This window comes from Lissotriton vulgaris, chromosome 4_1 (genome assembly GCF_964263255.1).
Source record: "Lissotriton vulgaris chromosome 4_1, aLisVul1.2, whole genome shotgun sequence".
In the NCBI taxonomy this organism is placed as follows: domain Eukaryota; kingdom Metazoa; phylum Chordata; class Amphibia; order Caudata; family Salamandridae; genus Lissotriton; species Lissotriton vulgaris.
In genome coordinates this window covers 747,898,334-747,908,175 of record NC_141691.1, presented here as the reverse complement: position 1 = coordinate 747,908,175, position 9,842 = coordinate 747,898,334, and positions in this window count along the sequence as shown.

Sequence of the window (9,842 nt, the reverse complement as noted above, 5' to 3'; positions counted from 1 at the left end):
TGAAGCGGGAGCTCCGACAGGAACACCGGCCTCGCCGACTATCCGAACCTTGATCCGTTTCCTCGCCCGCCCGAAGGGGCTGCAGCGGCTCGGGAACCCAAGCGACGCTGGTTGCTGAAACCCCGGAGCAAAACGGCCGCCGGGAACAGCTCCTGCAGGTAACGCAGTGACGGGGCCTGCACCAGCCTGAAAGCACCGGCCTCGAGTGGACGAAGGACCCGGGCGGAAGTGCGCCCTCCCCGGCCCGGGCGCCCTGACCCCAGCCGGCGGCTGCTCCGCAAAACAACGGAGATCACACATCCGCTTTGCCTCCACAGCGCCCACGTCTGAACACATCGAGGGGTCCGGAGGGGCCAGAGAAGGAGACAGGCATCCCTAGGTGAGAGGAGAAAGCGCATCGGAGGCCAGAGACCGCGCCATACCTTGTGAACCCGGGCGCCTGGGGCGCCGATAACGCACCGGGGTGAGGGGGACCGCGTTGAGACCTGCCCACCTCCTTCCACGGCCACCGGTCCAGGACCTATCCTACCTCCACGGGCAGGCACATAGGGACGCCAGCGACCTGCCGCGGAGCCGGCGTGGAACAAGACTAATTGCAGTTCGATCGGCCCGGCCTGGGCACCTGTTAGGTGCCGCCGGCCCCCCGCGGAGGCCGTTGTGCCAGCGAGTGACGGAGGCTGCAGCACAAACCCGGGAGACATCCTTCGGAACATCGCCGCGCTGGTTGGCGCCGCGCTGCCCTTCCCACACAACCCCGCTGTTGACCGCATAACCACCCCCCGAGGAGCGGCGACCTGCCCACCGCCCCGGGCTCTGAGTGCCACTGAGGTGCCCCTTCGCCTCGACAGGACATAGCTTTATCAGCAGTGCGCCCGCAGGCCTTGCGAGACCCAAAGAACGACAGTGAAACCAGGCGCTAGGTAATACCACCTCCGCCAGCAACGCGACATCATGGCCGGGAAGGGTACGCGGAGTACGTCGACACAAGCGAAACTCGACAAATTCGCATACGGCCAAAGTGGACATTCCCAGAGTGGCGGCCGTCACTCCTCTGGTACTCCTCCGGACACGGGAGGCAATCCAAAAGTGACCCTTGAAGACGTAATGAAGACACTCAACGAAGTCCGGACAACGGTGGGCTCTATCTCCTCCGAAGTCACGCTCCTCCGAGCCGACTTTCACAAAATGGCGGAAAGGGTCTCACAAGTGGAGGTAGTCACGAAGTCTCTTGTCGAAGACACCTCAGACCTGCAGGTGGCCATGGAACGCATGGAAAGAGTCACGAAGCAGTTGCAGGAAAAGCTCGACGATCAGGAAGGGCGCTCAAGACGGAACAACGTCCGCATCCTGGGCCTGCCGGAGTCGGAGGGTAAGGCTGCAATGGACTTATACGTAGAAGAGCTGATCAAGACCCAGCTAAAACCTAAAGGCCTGTCCCACTTCTTTTCTGTTGAGAGGGCGCACCGAGTCCCTGGTGGTCCAGCCAAACTGGGTGCCAACCCACGGCCAGTGCTGGCCAGACTCTTCAATTTTAGGGACAGAGACGCAATCCTGCAAGCGGCACGGAACTCCCCGCCAGTGAAAATTCAAAACTCAACGCTGGCCTTCTTTCCAGACTACACGGCGGAGGTAGCCAGACGTAGAAAATCCTTCATGGATGTTAAAAAAACACTGCGGGACAGGGGCCTGCCATACTCCATGCTTTTCCCCGCCAAATTGCGCATAGTGGCCGAGGGCAAGGCGTGGTTCTTCGATACACCAGAGGTGGCTCGGGAGTGGCTTGATGGATGGAGGCAGGTGGGGCAACCACAACGCCAGCACAGAGATCGACAACACCATCGCAACGAAGGACAGTCGTCACAATCATCGGGTGCGCCTGCAAACGGAGGGGGTGCAACGACATTGGACTCGGATCTTGAAAGAGACCCATTTGACTCTGGACAACCGGCCAGGAGCTAATCAGACTGTTCAGCATTGGGGGCAGCATGTTTGTGATCGCTTGGGACCTTGATACTACTGGAGCCGAGTAGGGCGGGCACCGGCCGGTGCCTGTAGGGGTATCACCAACCCCACGAGCAAGTAAGATGGACGGGGATGGGTTTAAGCACTCTGCCAAGTTGGGGTTGCGGGCGGGTTATCGTCCGTGGTGCAGGGGAGCAGGGAGGGGGAGGGGGGGAAAGTTGTACTGTTTTAATTGTTAAGGTTCTTAGTCATCGCTGCTATTACACGAATCATGGCCCCACTGCAAGCCATACACTCCTGGTTCTTTGTCGCAGATCTTCCCACAGGCACTATGCTCCGCCTTCACGCTTTGGTCACACTAGTCATACCTCCACATGGCTCAACGACATGACGATGCACCCGCTGTAGGAAGCGCGCACCTCACAGCGGTATCCCCCTTGAAATTGCTCACCTGGAATGTCAGGGGACTGGGGGACAAAATTAAGAGGGGGTTTGTTAGACGGACCGGGAGGGTCGGCCGAGATTACGGGGAGAGGTCTCCAGGGAGAGCCGTCTCCAACGACTGTACAGACAAGTAACTTCCCCCCCACAGACGGACACCACACAAGATTGAAGGTTAACGAGACTTTATATGCAATTCTTAGGTTACGTTGGTATGATACAAGGAGGTCTGGACTCAGGGGTCCCCTCGATTCTAGTCTTTGGTTGAGGAAAGGGGTAGCGGGACAGTCTTAGTTACCAATGAGTACAAAATAGCTCTCAATCCTCGAGCTCGGCGTTCTGGATTATCGGGCCGTGGAGGAGCCAAGCTGGTCCCGAGATGGATGAAGGAAGGACGACGGTCCGCGGCGGAGCCTGCAGGTCCCGGTGAAAGATGACGGTTACAACGGTCCGCGGCCACGCCAGCAGATCCCGACGACGATGAAGGATGAAGGTTACGACGGCTGTGGCAGCGCCAACAGGCAGGACGATGGTGCACAGGACAGAGCTACGGCAGCGCCAGTAGTCCGTCCAGGATGAGTTCCTCTTTACGTCTCTCGACTCCAAGATACAACTGGCTTCCTGCTCTGGAGCTGCCCCAGTTATAGGGCTGGTGTGCTTTGATGTCCGGACCCTCGCACTTGGAGGTCGGGAGGTCCGGGATGAGGGAGTCCAGACACCCAGCAGGGGGGTGGAGCCAGCGCCCGGGGAGGCGATGGGCGAGCGGCACTTGGCGGGGGAGAGCCATCGGCACCTCTTTCTCTCATTGACTTGCCAAGTAGCCCGCTCACCTCCTGGGTGGAGGGTGGTGCCGGAATGTCTGAGGCCGGGCTAGGCCCCGGGTTGAGGTCGATCGGGGGCCAGGCGGCCTCGTGGTGAAGTGTCCAAGATGGCGGCCCGGGCTGGGCGCGTGGGCCGGCAGTGGATCGGACCCACGAGGTTAACGTGCTCGGGGGCAGGGGTCCCTGAGGGGACGGAGGACGTGCAATGGTGGTGTGTGGTACTTGCGTGACCGGGCTCGGGCCTGGTCGAGCCGGGGGAGAGCGGCCCTTCATGTGGCCTGTCCAACATGCGTCCCCCCCAGCTGAAGGCGGGGAGAGTTACCCATCCTCTTGGGGACTCTCCTCGTCGAGGCGGAAAAACCGGGACAGGCCATCCGCGTTGGCGTGGTCTGACCCAGGCCGGTGTTCGACTGTGAAGTCCATACCTTGCAAGGAGATGGACCAGCGTAGCAACTTTGGGTTTTCCCCCCGCATATGCATCAGCCACTGCAGGGGTCGGTGGTCGGTCTGCACCCGAAAGTGGGTGCCAAAAAGGTAGGGCCGGAGCTTCTTGAGGGCCCATACCACAGCGAAGGCTTCCCTCTCTATGGTGCTCCAGCGTTGCTCCCGTGGTAGGAGTCTCCGGCTGATGAAGGCCACCGGTTGATCAAGGCCTTCGGTGTTCACTTGAGACAGGACCGCCCCAATGCCCTGGTCGGAGGCGTCCGTCTGGACGACGAACTCCCGGCTGTAGTCTGGGGCCTGGAGCACAGGAGCGGAACACATGGCGGCCTTCAACTGTTCGAATGCCGCTTGACACTCTGGGGTCCAGTTCACCTTCTTGGGCTGATTCTTTGACGTGAGTTCGGTGAGAGGCCCCACTATGGTACCATAGTCTTTCACGAACCTTCGGTAATAGCCCGTGAGGCCCAGGAAGGCTCGTACCTCGGTTTGGGTGATAGGGGGCTGCCAGTCCTGGATGGCGGCAATTTTCAGCTGTAGAGGGGCCACTAGGCCGCTTCCCACCTGGTGTCCGAGGTAGGTCACAGACCCTTGTCCAATTTGACACTTGCTGGCCTTGATCGTGAGGCCAGCTCGCTGAAGGGCTTGCAGCACTGCTCGGAGGTGGTGGAGGTGCTCGGTCCAATGGTGGCTGTACACAGCGATGTCGTCTAGGTAGGCGGCGCTGAACCCTTCGAGCCCCGCCAGGACCTGATTGACGAGCCGTTGGAAAGTCGCTGGGGCATTCTTCATGCCGAAGGGCATGACCGTAAAATGGTAGTGGCCATCGGGGGTGGAGAAGGCAGAACGTTCTTGTGCTCGGGGTGTGAGGCCGATCTGCCAATAACCTGCTGTCAGGTCGAAGATGCTGAGGTAGCGGGCAGCTCCCATTCGGTCGACCAGTTCATCTGCCCGGGGGATGGGATGTGCGTCCGTTCTGGTGACTTCATTCAGGCCCCGGTAGTCGACGCAGAACCGGAGTTCTGGGGTGGTTCCGGGGGTGGCTGCTTTGGGGACCAGTACGACCGGGCTGGCCCATGGACTGTCTGAGGGCTCGATGACCCCGAGCGTGAGCATCTTAGCCACTTCCGCCTGGATGCAGGCCCGTACCCGATCAGGTACGCGGTAGGCCCGGTGGCGGATAGGAGGGCTGTCTCCGGTGTCCACATCGTGCACACACCAGGAAGTGACACCTGGGGTGAGGGAGAACAGACTGGCGAACCGTGACAGGAGGGCTTGGCACTCTTGGCGTTGTTCTCTGGTGAGGGTCTCCGAGAGTCGGACCCCATCCACGGAGCCGTCTTGCTCCTGGGTCCGCAGGAGGTCAGGGAGAGGCTCGGAGTCGTCTTCAACCCCATTGTCTGTGGCCATCAGTAGGCTGAGTTCTGTTCGTGCAAAGTGGGGTTTCAGTCTGTTGGTGTGGAGGACTCGGAGTGGGTTCCGGGAGGACTCCATATCGATCAGATAGGTGGCAGGACCCTTGCGCTCGATTACCTTGAAGGGTCCCGTCCATTTGTCTTGGAGAGCGCATGGCTCCGTGGGGGACATTACCCATACCTGTTGCCCCGGCTCGAATTCAATGGATGAGGCGTTCTGGTCATACCATTTTTTCATGTCCTCTTGACTGGCCTCTAGATTGGTTTTTGCTAGGTCTCTGAACCGCCGGGACTGGTTGCGGAGGGTGAGGAGGTACCGGAAGACATCTGGAGGGCTCTTGGCCGGAGGCATCTCCCAGCCTTCTTTGATCAGGCTGAGCGGTCCCCGCACTGGGTGTCCATATAGCAGTTCGAATGGGCTGAAGCCTAGGGATTTCTGTGGGACCTCTCGGTAGGCGAAGAGGAGGCACGGCAGCAGCACATCCCACTGGCGACGGAGGGGCTCTTCCAATCCCCCAATCATCCCTTTTAGCGTGCGGTTGAACCGCTCAACAAGTCCGTTCCCTTGGGGGTGATAGGGGGTCGTGAATCGGTAGGTGACCCCACACTGTTGCCAGAGGGATTTCATGTATTTAGAGATAAAGTTCGTGCCTCTGTCGCTGACGACTTCTCGGGGGAACCCCACGCGGGAGAAGATCCCCATCAGGGCCCGGCCGACCACTGGGGCTGTCACGGTCCGGAGAGGAACAGCCTCAGGGTAGCGGGTGGCGTGGTCCACTAGCACCAGAATGAAGCGATGGCCTTGTTTTGTACGCGGGTCTAGGGGTCCCACAATGTCTATTCCGACCCTCTCAAATGGGGTCGTGACTACTGGAAAAGGTTGCAAGGGGGCCTTTAGTTTGCGGCCGCTCTTCCCACTGGCTTGGCACGTGGGGCAAGATCGGCAATGCTGGTGCACATCGTTTCTCATTTTGGGCCAGAAGAAGTGGGTCACTAGGCGACTGTAGGTTTTATCTTGTCCCAGGTGCCCTGCCAGGGGGACATCGTGGGCCAGGTTTAGCAGGAAATTACTAAAGCGGAGGGGCACTACTAGTACTCGGTTGGCCCCCAGCTCGGCGATTCGTTGCTCGCTGTACAACAGATCATTGTCCCAGTAGACCCAATGAGTTCCGGAGGTATCCCCTGCGCTTTGGGCGAGCGCTTGTTGGCGGAGTCCCTCGAGGGAGGGACAGGTCTTCTGTTCCTGGCGAAATTGTTCTTGTGTGGGTCCCCCCTCTTGGGCCCACTGGTCAAGGTTAGCGAGGTCGGAAGGTTGAGCAGGTTCGAGGGGGGTGTCATGGTCGGGGGTCTCGGCTGGGGCGACCGGAGGCGGTGGCGCCGGCCATTCTGGTTCTTCCGGGTGATGGTTGGCACGGGCGGCCATGGACCGGGTGGTGACGCACGCCCAGTCCGGGACGCCCAACATCCCCAAGTGTTCTTTTCGCTCCACGGCTGCCCACGGGGAGCTCTCCAGGTCATTTCCGAGGAGGCAGTCCACGGGGGCGTCGTCTCGGACCGTCACCTTCAACATGCCGGAGACCCCTCCCCACTCAAAGGGGACGCAGGCCATCCGACACAGACTTTCCGAGTTGTCGGCTGATCGCACAGGGCAGAGAATGTTCGGTAGATATTGTTCTGGGGTCACCAGGTGACAGCGGACGGCTGTCACACTGGCCCCGGTGTCCCGAAGGGCTTCGGCCCGTTGTCCATTGATGCTCACCCATTGGCTGTACTTCTGGGTGTTAGCGGGTAGGGGGACCCGCGGGACCATGTCTCTTCCCCCTAAGCACGCGAGAGTCATGGCGGCTGGCTCCCACTCTTGATACTCTTGCTCGTCTGTTTCTTGTTCCTCGGAGATCTGTTCTTCCCCTAGTGCCGCGGCGGCCACATGGCGGGGTTTTGGACTCTGATACTGCGGGCAGCTTGGGTCGTTTGCATAGTGGCCGATTCGTTGGCATCGGTGACACGTGACATTGGCTCTGTACCCCGGTCGCGCCGGGGTGCTGCCCCGGTTGGCCGGGGGGGTGGTGCTGGTAGCGGGGGCGGCCGGAGTGTTGTCTCTTCCTCGTCCTTGGCCCCCTCCTCCTCCTCTGGGTCGGTGGTGACCATTGTTGTTCCTGTTCTGCTCGTAGGACCCATTCCGGCCCACTCTGGTGATCTCCCACCGGTCAGCTTCGGCTGCGAGCTGCCGGGGATCGGTTAACTTGCTGTCGAGGAGGTGTTGGCGTAGTTCAATGAAGCAATTGTTGGACAGATGCTCCCATACCATCAGATTGAACAGCTGCTCGTAGGTCGTGACGTTGTTCCCTCTGATCCAGCCTTCGAAAGCTCGGCTAAAGTACGTTACATAGTCCACCCAAGTTGTACCCGGGATGCGTGTGCAGTCTCGGAACCTCTGACGGTACATCTCGGGCGTGAGGCCATAGCGGGTGAGGAGGGCTGCTTTCATATGGTCGTAGGAGGTCATCTGGTGGTCTGGGAGCTGTAACAGGGTATCGCGGCCCTCATTGAGGAATTTGCCCCATAGGCCGGCTCCCCAATCGTTTCTATCGATCCGGTGCGCAGTCATAGCGATTTCATAGGCCTTAAACCATTGCTGGATGTCGTCCTCTCGAAAATATTCTCGGACAACATCCTTGGGGATGTGTACTTTTTTCTCCGTGGTCCCTGGGGTGTGTGGTCTCTCGGGCACCCCTAACTCTTTATTCTGTTTGCGCAGGTTGATCTCGGCTAGGTTCCGTTCGTGCTCGTATGCTAGTTTCTTTTCCTCGAGCTCCCTTTGTCTCTGTTTCTCCTCTCTTTCTTCTCGGAGACGTAGGTGCTCTAAGTTTATTTTTTGTTCGGCCAACTTGAGTTCTACGTCCATCTTGAGTCGGGCCATTTCTAGCTCGTGTAGTCGGGTTTTTTCTCTTTCTTGGATCTCGTCTTGCGAGAGACCCGTTCTTTGCCCTTCAGGGGCCGTGGTGGTTTTTTCTGCGGTGCTTTGATCGGGGGTTCCGGCAGCCCCGGTCTCTGCCCAAGATTCTAGGGCATGCTTAAAATCGTCCTTGGTGCTTAGTCCGGTGGTAGCGATACCTAGTTCGATGCAGAACTGCTTTAGTTCACGATGGCTGTACTCCTCTAGTTTTTCCATTTGGAACTTCTCAGTTGATCCGCTCTCTTTAGTTGTCATTGTGGTTCGTTGTGGGGTGAGCTACTCTCTGTACGTTATGCGGTGATTCGGATCGCGCCGCTGGCCACCAATGTTAGACGGACCGGGAGGGTCGGCCGAGATTACGGGGAGAGGTCTCCAGGGAGAGCCGTCTCCAACGACTGTACAGACAAGTAACTTCCCCCCCACAGACGGACACCACACAAGATTGAAGGTTAACGAGACTTTATATGCAATTCTTAGGTTACGTTGGTATGATACAAGGAGGTCTGGACTCAGGGGTCCCCTCGATTCTAGTCTTTGGTTGAGGAAAGGGGTAGCGGGACAGTCTTAGTTACCAATGAGTACAAAATAGCTCTCAATCCTCGAGCTCGGCGTTCTGGATTATCGGGCCGTGGAGGAGCCAAGCTGGTCCCGAGATGGATGAAGGAAGGACGACGGTCCGCGGCGGAGCCTGCAGGTCCCGGTGAAAGATGACGGTTACAACGGTCCGCGGCCACGCCAGCAGATCCCGACGACGATGAAGGATGAAGGTTACGACGGCTGTGGCAGCGCCAACAGGCAGGACGATGGTGCACAGGACAGAGCTACGGCAGCGCCAGTAGTCCGTCCAGGATGAGTTCCTCTTTACGTCTCTCGACTCCAAGATACAACTGGCTTCCTGCTCTGGAGCTGCCCCAGTTATAGGGCTGGTGTGCTTTGATGTCCGGACCCTCGCACTTGGAGGTCGGGAGGTCCGGGATGAGGGAGTCCAGACACCCAGCAGGGGGGTGGAGCCAGCGCCCGGGGAGGCGATGGGCGAGCGGCACTTGGCGGGGGAGAGCCATCGGCACCTCTTTCTCTCATTGACTTGCCAAGTAGCCCGCTCACCTCCTGGGTGGAGGGTGGTGCCGGAATGTCTGAGGCCGGGCTAGGCCCCGGGTTGAGGTCGATCGGGGGCCAGGCGGCCTCGTGGTGAAGTGTCCAAGATGGCGGCCCGGGCTGGGCGCGTGGGCCGGCAGTGGATCGGACCCACGAGGTTAACGTGCTCGGGGGCAGGGGTCCCTGAGGGGACGGAGGACGTGCAATGGTGGTGTGTGGTACTTGCGTGACCGGGCTCGGGCCTGGTCGAGCCGGGGGAGAGCGGCCCTTCATGTGGCCTGTCCAACAGGGTTGGTTCTCCAAACTATCAAACGCCATGGGCCAGACTTGGTGATGCTACAAGAGACGCACCTGGCTGGGTCCACCTGCAAAGCTCTTGACAGGCGCGGATATACCATGTTAGCGCATGCAGAGTTCACCACGGGGTCCAGGGGCACTGGGATACTTCTCAAGAAAAACTCCTCCTTTATGGTTCATAGCCACAAAACAGATGACCAGGGCAGATTTGCGGCGTTGCATGGCCAATGGGAGGGGAAGTCCCTCACAGTGGTGTCAGTATACATCCCCCCAGCACTACACTCCACGGCGCTGCCTGCACTTAGTCAATTTCTCATCGACCTCCCAGAGGGTGACATGATCATTGGAGGGGACTTTAACGCCATAGCAGACCCGCTGCTAGACACCTTTCCCTTGCGAGACCGGCAGCGGGGA